Raw genomic sequence first — 14,722 nt, 5'->3', positions numbered from 1 at the left:
TGCTTATTTGCTATTACTTTTACCATCATATTTGTACATGTCATATTTGCTGATGTTGCTCTGTTGTTGTTGTTGTTGTGTTTGCTGTTGTTGTTTTTGTCTCTCTGTCTAATCCCCCTCTTGTCCCCACAATTCCCCCCTCTGTCTTCCTTTTTCTCTCTTTCTATCCCCTCCTGCTCCGGCCCGGCTGCACCAAATGATAATATAAATACATTTAATAAAGTCAAAATACAAGTAAGGCAACAAGAGAAGTATCCTACACTTCTCTTTTGTAAAGTAAATCTGAACAGCCGATATGGGCATCTACATCTGCTATATGATTTGCCCGAGAAGCTGGGCAGGACATTAAAAAAAAAAAAAAAAGGATATATCATCTGGGAAGTTGTGTTGTGGGGAAAGTCATGTAAAAATGAGATGAGTTGTCCATACTCCATACGGTCATAGCACAACAAATACAAAAACATGGCTGCCGAAGCGAGAACGAAGGCAAAGCCAGCGTGAGGGGGCGTGGTAAGGAGGGCTTCATTTGCATCTCACAACTCCGCCTCTCAAAACGGCTTGTTTTCCAAGGGAGCAAAAAAGTGGCTTGAACAAAACAAAATCTATACAAACATTTTTGAATGCAAAATTTGACCAAAGGATCAACATGACATGTTTTGTAGATCAAAATGAAGTGTTTAAAAATAAAAAATCATGATTTAACCTTGATGACATGTGACAACAAGCTGGAAAAAAGTATTGGGACGCGCCAACTGCTTTTAACACTTTTTGTTTAGGCCAAAAAGCATAATACAAACAAAGTTACTGAACACTTTTTGACTCGATGAACCCAGTTCGACTTTACAGAAAAATATGTCCCACAACTTTATGATTGATAACAACCTGTAATTTCTTTGTCACATAACTGTAACCTGCTGCGCTGTCAGGAATACAAGTAATTATATAACTTAGATAGAATGTACACCAATGCACCCTAAAAGGGTTCATTATCGGACTTTAAGATAACATAAAGTGTCCAAAAAGGGACAAATATGTTTCAGATCAGTACCTTTGTACTTTTTTCCGAGAGTGTACATTTCTAAGGGGTTATTTTGGTCACATGACTTCCACTTTGTAGTAAATCTGCTTTCCTACACTTAATATTACTTGCACAAGTGTGTAATATTCATTGCAAGTAGCTACTTGATGCTAAAGCTGCTAACTGCGCTGTACCAGGGTTGGGTTTTTGTCGTCATGCTACGTTAAAACTTTCCACAGCACACTCCAATGACAAATACGTGTGTTGCAAGAGTGGGAATGAATGGTTCTTGTGTGTGATGGAATGAAAAAAAACCTATGCTGAAATATAAATAAGCAGAGACTGGTTGAGTTTCTGAATGAAGAAACAAAGACGGGTTTAAAAGATGGTCTTGTGTGCTGTTGTGTGTCAAACAGCAACACACAAACACAATTAAAAATGTTTGGACCGTTAATGCAGTGCTTCCCAACTATTTATTGCAGACCTCCGCCAAGTTGTTACATTTAGTAATTATTATTACTGAGTACTCCAAAAAGGAACATAAAAATAGCCTAAACAAGCGCAAGACATTACACCCAGTTTGTCAAACATTGAATGTCTAAACATGTAAAAAAAAAAGTTTTTTGGTTAAATCAGAATTGTTGTCAATCGTATTTATGTGTATTCCTAGTTAAGAGAATTAATAAAACATTTGTTATTAAACATGAAAACTGTATTTTGAAAATATATATGTTTTCCACTACAGGGGAAAACGTATGTCTTATTTTAGCATAGAATAATTTTTTTTTTTTTTTAACCATTTACTTAAAAAAACCAAAAAACATACTGTACATATACATTCACTGTAAAAACATACATATACACATACTGTACATATACACTCACTGTACAAACACACACATACTACACAAATACATTCACTGTACAAACACACACATACATATACTGTACATATACATTCACTGTACAAACACACATATACACATACTGTACATATACATTCACTGTACAAACACACATACTGTATACACATACTGTACATATACATTCGCTGTACAAACACACACATACACATTCTATACATATACATTCACTGTACAAACACACATATACACATACTGTACATATACAAGTACATATGCACACATACACTCATGCACATAATCACGTTTCATCAAACATATTAACGTTGTTGCCCTAGGGTAAACTGGGGATAACACATGGCACACTGACAAAGCTTAACCTATTGTTACTATAACAATCTACAAGGTTAATGTAGGTTGCTTCTCTTTCTTCCCCTCCATTTTTCTGCATTCTTTCGTATCTCAAGTTATCATTACGTATATGTATTGTTGCATTTGAACAATTGTATTGTTGATAATAAAGGTAAAGTATTGGTATTGTTTATTATCAATAGCACTATTTCTATTGGTATTCATATTGCTCCATTTTTAGTGTAATAATGCTCATTGTCATTTCTGTATTATTTTTTATTTTCGCTAACTGCTTATTTGCTATTACTTTTACCATCATATTTGTACATGTCGTATTTGCTGATGTTGCTCTGTTGTTGTTGTTGTGTTTGCTGTTGTTGTTTTTATCCCTCTGTCTAATCCCCCTCTTGTCCCCACAATTCCCCCCTCTGTCTTCCTTTTTTTCTCTTTATATCCCCTCCTGCTCCGGCCCGGCTGCACCAAATGATAATATAAATACATTTAATAAAGTCAAAATACAAATAAGGCAACAAGAGAAGTATCCTACACTTCACTTTTGTAAAGTAAATCTGAACAGCCGATATGGGCATCTACATCTGCTATATGATTTGCCCGAGAAGCTGGGCAGGACATTATAAAAAAAAAAGGAAAAAAAGATAGAGGTCTTATTGCACAATCAAAGCTGTTTTTTTTTTACAGCATGAACGAGCTGCAAGCATTATATCCGCCTTCTTCCTTGTCCAACCATGTAAGCTCCACCCCAGTCATGGACACAGCAAAAGGATAAGGTTATGTTACAAAAGCAGATTAAACTCACCGGTTTAACAGAAATATACAGTAGCAACCACCAAAACACCAATGTTTGTGTATGTGCATGTGTGACATTTGTGCATTTTTGTCTGAGACAGCCATGATTGGGAGCCTGAATGCCAGCCATCTGACCCCAACCAAACAGCAACTTTTACAAGTTCATTAAGTTTTAATTGTTAGTAATATAAACATTTGTTAAAGCTACCCTCTTAAGCCACTTTTGGTAACAGCTAGCTGTTGGTAATGATCTTATATTTCTTGTTTTAATGTGTTTCTTTTTTTAGATGGAGACAGCTTTAAAGGCCTACTGAAATGAGATTTTCTTATTTAAACGGGGATAGTAGGTCCATTCTATGTGTCATACTTGATCATTTTGCGATATTGCCATATTTTTGCTGAAAGGATTTAGTAGAGAACATTGACGATAAAGTTCGCAACTTTTGGTCGCTGATAAAAAAGCCTTGCCTGTAATGGAAGTAGCGTGACGTCACAGGTTGTGTAGCTCCTCACATCTGCACATTGTTTACAATCATGGCCACCAGCAGCAAGAGCGATTCGGACCGAGAAAGCGACGATTTCCCCATTAATTTGAGTGAGAATGAAAGATTTGTGGATGAGGAAAGTGAGAGTGAAGGACTAGAGGGCAGTGGAAGCGTTTCAGATAGGGAAGATGCTGTGAGAGGCGGGTGGGACCTGATATTCAGCTGGGAATGACTAAAACAGTAAATAAACACAAGACATATATATACTCTATTAGCCACAACACAACCAGGCTTATGTTTAATATGCCACAAATTAATCCCGCATAACAAACACCTCCCCCCTCCCATCCATATAACCCGCCAATACAAATCAAACACCCGCACAACACACTCAATCCCACAGCCCAAAGTACCGTTCACCTCCGCAAAGTTCATACAGCACATATATTTCCCCAAAGTCCCCAAAGTTACGTACGTGACATGCCCATAGCGGCACGCACGTATGGGCAAGCGATCAAATGTTTGGAAGCCGCAGCTGCATACTCACGGTACCGCATATCCAACTCAAAGTCCTCCTTGTAAGAGTCTCTGTTGTCCCAGTTCTCCACAAGCCAATGGTAAAGCTTGACTGTCATCTTTCGGGAATGTAAAAAATGAAACACCGGCTACGTGTTTGTGTTGCTGCAGCCGGCAGCTAATACACCGCTTCCCACCTACAGCTTTCTTCTTTGCTGTCTCCATTGTTCATTAAACAAATTGCAAAAGATTCACCAACACAGATGTCCAGAATACTGTGGAATTTTGTGATGAAAACAGACGACTTAAAGGCCTACTGAAACCTACTACTACCGACCACGCAGTCTGATAGTTTATATATCAATGATGAAATCTTAACATTGCAACACATGCCAATACGGCCGGGTTAACTTATAAAGTGACATTTAAAACTTCCCGGGAAATATCCGGCTGAAACGTCGCGGTATGATGACGTATGCGCGTGACGAAGTCAGAGTAACGGAAGTTATGGTACCCGTAGAATCCTTTACAAAAAGCTCTGTTTTCATTTCATAATTCCACAGTATTCTGGACATCTTTTGCAATTTGTTTAATGAACAATGAAGGCTGCAAAGAAGACAGTTGTAGGTGGGATCGGTGTATTAGCAGCGGACTACAGCAACACAACCAGGAGGACTTTTTTGGAGAGCTAGCCGCGCTAGCCACCGACCTCACCTTGACTTCCTACGTCTCCGGGCCGCCAAACGCATCGGGTGAAGTCCTTCGTCCTTCTGTCGATCGCTGGAACGCAGGTGAGCACGGGTGTTGATGAGTAGATGAGGGCTGGCTGGCGTAGGTGGAGAGCTAATGTTTTTAGCATAGCTCTGTGAGGTCCCGTTGCTAAGTTGCTAAGTTAGCTTCAATGGCGTCGTTAGCACAGCATTGTTAACCTTCGCCAGCCTGGAAAGCATTAACCGTGTATTTACATGTCCACGGTTTAATAGTATTGTTGATTTTCTATCTATCCTTCCAGTCAGGGGTTTATTTTTTTGTTTCTATATGCAGTTAAAGCACGATGCTATCACGCTAGCTCGTAGCTAAAGCATTTCGCCGATGTATTGTCGTGGAGATAAAAGGCACTGAATGTCCATTTCGCGTTCTCGACTCTCATTTTCAAGAGGATATAGTATCCGAGGTGGTTTAAAATACAAATCCGTGATCCACAATAAAAAAAGGAGAGTGTGGAATCCAATGAGCCAGCTTGTACCTAAGTTACGGTCAGAGCGAAAAAAGATATGTCCATCACTGTCTCTCAAGTCCTTCACTGTAACGTTCCTCATCTACGAATCTTTCATCCTCGCTCAAATTAATGGGGTAATCATCACTTTCTCGGTCCGAATCTCTCTCGCTCCATTTTCAACAATGGGGAATTGTGAGGAATACTAGCTCCTGTGACGTCACGCTACTTCCGGTACAGGCAAGGCTTTTTTTTATCAGCGAGCAAAAGTTGCGAACTTTATCGTCGATTTTCTCTACTAAATCCTTTCAGCAAAAATATGGCAATATCGCGAAATGATCAAGTATGACGCATAGAATGGATCTGCTATTCCCGTTTAAATAAAAAAAATCATTTCAGTAGGCCTTTAATAGCTGGCCACAATGCTGTCCCAAAATGTCCACTACAATCCGTGACGTCACGCGCAAACGTCATCATACCGATACCTTTTCAGCAGGATATTTCGCGGGAAATTTAAAATTGCCCTTTACTAATCTAACCCGGCCGTATTGGCATGTGTTGCAATGTTAAAGGCCTACTGAAACCCACTACTATCGACCACGCAGTCTGATAGTTTATATATCAATGATGAAATCTTAACATTGCAACACATGCCAATACGGCCGGGTTAACTTATAAAGTGCAATTTTAAATTTCCCGGGGAACTTCCGGTTCAAAACGCCTTTGGAGGATGATGTATGCGCGTGACGTCGCGAGGTCCACGGAAGTGTTTGGACACAATACACAGAGCTCTGTTTTCTTCGACAAAATTCCACAGTATTCTGGACATCTGTGTTGGTGAATCTTTTGCCATTTGTTTAATGAACAATGGAGGCTGCAAAGAAGAACGTTGTAGGTGGGATCGGTGTATTAGCGGCTGGCTGTAGCAACCCAACAAGGACTACTTACCCTGATAGCAGACGCCTAGCTGATGCTAGCCGCCAAACCCACGGATGAAGTCCTTCGTCGCGCCGTCGATCGCTGGAACGCAGGTGAGCACGGCTGTTGAGGAGCAGATGAGGGCTTGCTGGCGTAGGTGGAGCGCTAATGTTTTTATCATAGCTCTGTGAGGTCCGGTTGCTAAGTTGCTAATTTAGCCTTAGCGTCGTTAGCAACAGCATTGTTAAGCTTTACCAGGCTGAGAGTTATTAACCGTGTAGTTACATGTACATGGTTTAATAGTATTGTTGATCTTCTGTCTATCCTTCCAGTCAGGGATGTATGTATTTTGTTTCTATCTGCATTTGAGAACGATGCTATCACGTTAGCTCAGTAGCTAAGTGTGTCACCGATGTATTGTCGTGGATATAAAAGTCACTGTGAATGTCCATTTCGCGTGCTCGACTCTCATTTTCAAGAGGATATAGTATCCGAGGTGGTTTAAAATACAAATCCGTGATCCACAATAGAAAAAGGAGAGAGTGTGGAATCCAATGAGCCAGCTTGTACCTAAGTTACGGTCAGAGCGAAAAAAGATACGTCCTGCACTGCCTCTAGTCCTTCACTCTCACGTTCCTCATCCACGAATCTTTCATCCTCGCTCAAATTAATGGGGTAATCGTCGCTTTCTCGGTCCGAATCTCTCTCGCTCCATTGTAAACAAAGGAAAATTGTGAGGAATATTACCTCCTGTGACGTCACGCTACTTCCGGTACAGGCAAGGCTTTTTTATCAGCGAGCAAAAGTTGCGAACTTTATCGTCGATTTTCTCTACTAAATCCTTTCAGCAAAAATATGGCAATATCGCGAAATGATCAAGTATGACACATAGAATGGATCTGCTATTCCCCTTTAAATAAAAAAAAATCATTTCAGTAAGACTTTAAGATTTCATCATTGATATATAAACTATCAGACTGCGTGGTCGGTAGTAGTGGGTTTCAGTAGGCCTTTAATGTGTGTGAATACATAAATCATTATGCATGCCTGTTGCAACATTATTTAACTGGATTCATGGTGTTTCCTTCTTTTTAGTGCTTTCTGTGTTTGTGCCCAACAAGCAGTGTTGGGACTAACGCGTTACAAAGTAATGCCGTTACTTTTGGCGGTAAATAGTAATCAAACGCATAATTTTTTATATTCAGTAACTCAGCTACCGTTACTACATGATGCGTTACTGTGTTATTTTACGTTATTTTTTATGTAGTATCGGCTAGAAACTGAGAAGATCTGAGAGTGTTTTATTGCTGCGGTGTCGTCCTTCTGAATGTTCCTGTGTCACAAGGAAGAGGCGCGCCGCACGCTCTGTGTGGGTGTATGTGTGTGTGTGGGAGGGGTTTACTAACAAGACAAGCCGAAGCCGAGTTTCTTAACATGGAGATATTCTCACTACTTTTCTTTTGTCGACCACAAAGAAAAGAACATTTTAGTTAAATGTAACTTGTGTCTTGGATCAAAGATCCTATTCTAGCAATTAAAATCTGCTGAAACAGCTACAAAAGCAACATGCTTCGACGAAGCTAGTAAAGCGAGACACACTTCACCTCCTGAGCAACAGCGGCTGGATTTTAACGAGGCACTGCTAGCCAGGACAACATTGATAGAGACATTGCAGCGTGTGTGCTACATGCAGGCTATTTCTACGGTGGAGTCACCCGCTTTCAGGCAGCTAATTAGCATGATACCGGGCGTCAAATTGCACCTGGACAGTGAGTACATAAAAATGGAAAGCGAGCTAAAGAAGACGCTCCAAACTCTGCCTCTGCTCATCATTCAGCACTGAAGGTACACACACTCTGTCAATTCTCTTATATACTCTTTCATTCTAGACTTCTAGAATGTTTGATTATCACATCACTCTAAATGTATAGACTATAAAGTTCACAAACATAAAGAGGGATGCTAGTGGGACAGGCAAATCTTTCCTTATCTCTAAACTAAAACTGGGGAAATGTGTAGAGTGTTCTGGGCTTTAGACATGATTTTATTTCAGAATTCCTTGAGAGAAAAAAACGCCTGGTTAGGCTTTGTGTATTTGTGTATTGCTTTACAGCTATGTTGTTATTATGCAGTTTGTTACTTATGTATGTTATGTTGCAGCTATTTAAAATAGTTTTGTCAATTTGTTCTGGCCTGAAATAAATTGGCCCTTTGAAACATCTCTTTGTCTTTGTGTGTTGTATGTAGACCACATTGCTTAGCAGAGTTCAGTGATGCAAATGCATGTCAAGTTGATCAACACATTGTATTATTCTCCAGTGCAATAACAGTACTGAAATGAAGGCTTCTAGGGCATTAATGGGGGCCTTAAAAAAAATAAAAAAAAATATAAAAGTAACTAAATAGTTCCTTATTCACAGTAACACATTACTTTTTGGTGTAAGTAACTGAGTTAGTAACTGAGTTACTTTTAAAATAAAGAAACTAGTAACTGTAACTATGTTCTGGTTTTCAGTAACTAACCCAACACTGCCAACAAGTGACAGTGGAAAATAATCCGCACAAATCTACATTGCTGCATCTGAGGTTGAAAATGTATTTAATTTGTAAAAAAAAAAATGATACGGAGATGCTGACATACAGTAAATCCATGCTAATGTTAATGCACAGGAGATATGAGCCGAGTCTGCACTGCTAGTGGGAGAAATGAAGCTGATTTCCTATTCACAGAGAGAGACCTCAGCTGGAAATAGAGTAGTGAGCCTGCACAATAAAACTAAGGGAATGGCTTCCATTTGGTACTTGGCTCTAGTAAGTTTACTGCCACAGTAGGGCAGTAGTCCATTAAGACATCATCTGTGGAATGAAATTCCCTTGCTTCATTCGCTACCTAATGGATATGGCAAGTGTTAAGAATATTGCGGGCTAGTGAGGCTGAGGATTGTCTTTTGAGATTTGAAGTGAAGAAAAACAGATTTAAAAAATAGGGACTTGCGAATGAGATAGAGTGATTATGGCTTGTAGCTCTCAAGAGGGTCCTTCATTAACAACAATGCACAAATCAATGTTTATAGCCATCATAAAAAACTGCAAACGAGAAAGCCCCCTAAAGCACAATGCATCCGTCAAGTATGCTCTCTACACAGGGCAGAACCTTCTTGGAGCTGATTTAACATTAGGTTTGTAAACTCAGCACACCCTGCAATCAATTTATGATATATTTCCCCCAAAAACAAAATTAGAACATTTCAGATCCAAATTTCAGCCTGTTGTTTGTTTTGCTCCTCTGTTTCACTGCCTGTATCATTCCTTATGTCTAGACCGGGGGTCAGCAACCCGCGGCTAAGAGCCCTGGTGGCTCCATGGAGCTTTTTCAAAATTGTATGGAAATGGAAAAAAAATGGGGCGAAAAATATATTTTTTGTTGTAATATAGTTTCTGTAGAGGACAAACACAACACACACCTTCATAATAGGTTAGAAATCCCACTGTTTAATATGTTTGTGTTTATGCTTCACTGATGAGAGTATTTGGCGAGCGCCGTTTTGTCCTACTAATTTTCAGCGGCCCTTGAACTCACCGTTGTGTGGACTGTGACTCAACAGTTTGTTTACATGTATGACTTTCTCCGACGCTGCCACAGAAAGACGTGTTTTATGCCACTCCTTCTTTGTCTCATTTTGTCCACCAGACGTTTTATACTGTGCATGAATGCACAAAGGTGAGCTTTGTTGATATTATTGACTTGTTATGGAGTGCTAATCAGGCATATTTGGTCACTGCATGACTGCAAGGTAATCGATGCTAACATGCTATTTAGGCTAGCTGTATGTACATATTGCATCATTATGCCTCGTTTGTAGGTATATTCGAGCTCAGTTAATTTCCTTTACTTATGTACTCTGTGTATTTAGTACATTTTTGCTTGTTTAATGACACATTATCTGTATGTAATATTGGCTGCATTTCAGATAGTTTTTAGTGTGCCATGTTGTTCCAGACCACAGCAAACATTTGCCAGCTTGCAAAGATTGTAATAAATCCATTAGAAGAAGACAACCTGCCGTTTCCTTTAACTTGGACACACACATCTATACCTTTGGCCACTCTAAGACAGTCAATTCTAGGAGTTATCTCACCTTCTGAGAAGTTTTACTAATGTTTTCCAATGTTGTAAAAATGTGTAGAATAAATATTACATTTCAACATTTCTGTCAACGAAGATTTGCGTCAGCCTGCGACACATAGTCATTTTGATAGTAGGCTAATATAGCCAATTAGCCACTTACATCATGTGTTGCCATCATTATAACACTTATATAAGTCTTTAAATTTTTTGCGGCTCCAGATAGATTACTTTTTTGTATTTTTGGTCCAATATGGCTCTTTCAACATTTTGAGTTGCCGATCCCTTGTCTGGACTGTAAACTACATTGAAATATGAAATAAGATACTAATGTCATGTCTTTTCACTACTGTGTTTAATTGAAAACTGAAATTTACTGTGAACTGTAATGTTAGGACATAGGAGAAATTGTTTTGGTGCAATATAAAAAATTAATTTTGCTGGATTGGAAGAAGATGATTAGCAAAAAAGATAGAAGGAATGGATATTGCAAGGAGAGACAGCAGCAAATGTAATGGGATACACATAGTTACACTGAAAGGGTAAAGAAAGCATGGATTATTCATGTTTATTCCCAAAGTAGAAGGGCTCCTATTTGATGAATGGCGCCTGAGGCAGTCTTCCCTGCTCAATACCAACAGTCCCAGGCAGCCCAGCCTCATGCTGCTGCACACAGACATCATGATGAGCTCCCCCGTAATCACAGACAGGGCCGGCGGCACCCCTCTTGCATGCTGTTGTCGGCCATGATGACGATGATAATGATGAGGATGTGTGGTCCAAGGTGATCCCAAATTTAACAGGTCTCACAAGGTGAGGAGGGAAGTGGGGAAAAGGTTGTCGGGGCCTACTGGCAACACTTAAATAAGCTTTTTTTATAGTTCAAATGAAAAAATCCAGTCTATTAAAACACAACAATTTAATTACAGTGTTGGTAGTTTGCAGTGGTGTATATCTACCGTATTTTTCGGAGTATAAGTCGCTCCGGAGTATAAGTCGCACCGGCCGAAAATGCATAATAAAATAAGAAAAAAAAAACATATATAAGTCGCACTGGAGTATAAGTCGCATTTTTTGGGGACATTTATTTGATAAAACCCAACACCAAGAATAGACATTTGAAAGGCAATTTAAAATAAATAAAGAATAGTGAACAACAGGCTGAATAAGTGTACGTTATATGAGGCATAAATAACCAACTGAGAACTTGCCTGGTATGTTAACGTAACATATTATGGTAAGAGTCATTCAAATAACTATAACATATAGGACATGCTATACGTTTACCAAACAATCTGTCACTCCTAATCGCTAAATCCCATGAAATCTTATACGTCTAGTCTCTTACGTGAATGAGCTAAATAATATTATTTGATATTTTACGCTATTGTGTTAATCAATTCACACATAAGTCGCTCCTGAGTATAAGTCGCACCCCCGGCCAAACTATGAAAAAAACTGCGACTTAATAGTCCGAAAAATACGGTAATATTATTTAGCTCATTCACATAAAAGACTAGACGTATAAGATGTCATGGGTTTTATCAAATAAATTTCCCCAAAAAATGCGACTTATATATGGTTTTTTTTCTTATTTTATTATGCATTTTCGGCCGGTGCGACTTATACTCCGGAGCGACTTATACTCCGAAAAATACGGTATATATAAAATAAAAGCAAATAAATGCAAATATACATACTTAATTAAGTTGCTTTATGTAAATTTGGATATCATGTAATTTCTTTGTAAAGGCAGAATCATATGATATTGTAGTAGTAGAAGTTTACCAAATGATGTGACCGGTGTGCGTACTGTACTAAAATAAATACAGTACATTTGGAAAAAAGTGGAACAAGCAAAGGCTAAAGCCAAAGTGCTTAAGGCATTGCTATGGTACTGTAAATATAAACTGGAAGGATTGAGCTATTGCAACACTGAACAAGCTGAACTGAGGATGAACTCCGGCTGGCTCATAGTCCTTTTTCAAAAGACGTATCTGCAGACAGCATGAGTCTGCCAAATTTCTTTAGGCAGACCATTTGAAAGAAGCGGAATCAAGGGGTAGTCCAACCCATTGTGGGTCAAATCCCAATAACACACGTTGCCTGCAGCCAGCAATGCCGCACACAGTCAGTGATCATGTTTTTTTGGCCCACTAATGAGAAACTGATTAATGCAGAGATTTTCACACTTGTCACACATTCCACACTCTCTCCTGGCATCAAGGAAGCAAATCAACTGCTCTAGTGGTCAACTTGCTGTTCAAAGTGCCTTAGCAACAGTTGTGCTGTACTCCAATGGTATCGCCTCGCCGCAAAGGGGAGGAGTCCCCTACATCGGCAAATGCAGAACTCCGGTGAACAAAAGGGAGGAGGCTTCAGAAAAATTGCTCTGCTTTGTCCATCAGTCTTCCCTTCAAATGTTCTGCTATCACGCCCACGCTGACTGAGAGTGTGACAGTATGTGGCCTTGTGTGTAATTATTCTGTCACGTTGCAGGCAGGAATCATGCTGCATGAATAAGCCGAATAAAATTAGCCTCACCTCGGATGTTTTTTTTTCTGATTCAGTACCAAAAATATGAAAATGACCTTTAACTGACAAAACTACTACAAAAGCTGCAAATACATGCAAAAATACACCATAAACCTTCTTTTTTCGTAACCACCTATCTGACTAAGCGGGTCAAAACAAGTAAATAGTAAAACTCGGGGTGTCATATTATTGTTAGTGGCGATTAATTATTATACTTGGCGTGATATGTTTTTTAATCGCGTTAATGTCATTTTAAACCTAACAGTGTTGTGTCTCCCTGTGCCTGCGAGTTGTACCGCCCACTTCTTGTGCTGGACTGAGAGCATCAACAGTTGCCATGCGGCACAGGGATCATACGTAGCCACGGCAAAAAAGCTGTCTCACTCTGTCACCGGACTGATGTTTGCAGATTTATAGTGCGGATACGATGAATTACATCTAACAATTAGTTTAAAATATTAATTGTGCAAATAAAGACGCATCATCAGTATGTTTATGGTTTGTATACGTTTCAATGTTGTCTTGGTTTTAGTGCAGAGTTGACAATGTTTTTTTTTTGTATCTACAGAAGCTATTACACAAGCTATGGAAAATGGTGTCACTTGTGAGTTTTGACCCCCAGTAGCCTCTACGACAAAATAATTATGCATACACTAAATTTACATACATTAGTACGAATGAATCTGAATTAAAACAAAGCCTTAAGTACAAACCCCGTTTCCATATGAGTTGGGAAATTGTGTTAGATGTAAATACAAACGGAATACAATGATTTGCAAATCCTTTTTAACCCAGATTCAGTTGGATATGCTACAAAGACAACATATTTGATGTTCAAACTGATAAACTTTTTTTTTTTGCAAATAATCATTAACTTTACAATTTGATGCCAGCAACACGTGACAAAGAAGTTGGGAAAGGTGGCAATAAATACTGATAAAGTTGAGGAATGTTCATCAAACACTTATTTGGAACATCCCACAGGTGTGTAGGCTAACTGGGAGCAGGTGGGTGCCATGATTGGGTATAAAAGTAGATTCCATGAAATGCTCAGTCATTCACAAACAAGGATGGGCGAGGGTCACCACTTTGTCAACAAATGCGTGAGAAAATTGTTGAACAGTTTAAGAAAAACCTTTCTCAACCAGCTATTGCAAGGAATTTAGGGATTTCACCATCTACGCTCCGTAATATCATCAAAGGGTTCAGAGAATCTGAAGAAATCACTGCACGTAAGCAGCTAAGCCCGTGACCTTCAATCCCTCAGGCTGTACAGCATCAACAGGAGACATCAGTGTGTAAAGGATATCACCACATGGGCTCAGGAACACTTCAGAAACCCAGTGTCAGTAACTACAGTTGGTCCCTACATCTGTAAGTGCAAGTTAAAACTCTCCTATGCAAGGCAAAAAACGTTTATCAACAACACCCAGAAACGCCGTCGGCTTCGCTGGCCCTGAGCTCATCTAAGATGGACTGATACAAAGTGGAAAAGTGTTCTGTGGTCTGACGAGTCCACATTTCAAATTGTTTTTGGAAACTGTGGACGTCGTGTCCTCCGGACCAAAGAGGAAAAGAACCATCCGGATTGTTCTAGGCGCAAAGTTGAAAAGCCAGCATGTGTGATGGTATGGGGGTTTATTAGTGTCCAAGACATGGGTAACTTACACATCTGTGTAGGCGCCATTAATGCTGAAAGGTACATACAGGTTTTGGAGCAACATATGTTGCCATCCAAGCAACGTTACCATGGACGCCCCTGCTTATTTCAGCAAGACAATGCCAAGCCACGTGTTACATTAACGTGGCTTCATAGTAAAAGAGTGCGGGTACTAGACTGGCCTTCCTGTAGTCCAGACCTGTCTCCCATTAAAAATGTGTGGCGCA

The sequence above is a fragment of the Entelurus aequoreus genome, linkage group LG10 (genome assembly GCF_033978785.1).
Source record: "Entelurus aequoreus isolate RoL-2023_Sb linkage group LG10, RoL_Eaeq_v1.1, whole genome shotgun sequence".
NCBI classification, from domain to species: Eukaryota; Metazoa; Chordata; class Actinopteri; order Syngnathiformes; family Syngnathidae; genus Entelurus; species Entelurus aequoreus.
The sequence above is the reverse complement of the archived record's forward strand: the minus strand, read 5'-3'. Positions refer to the sequence as shown.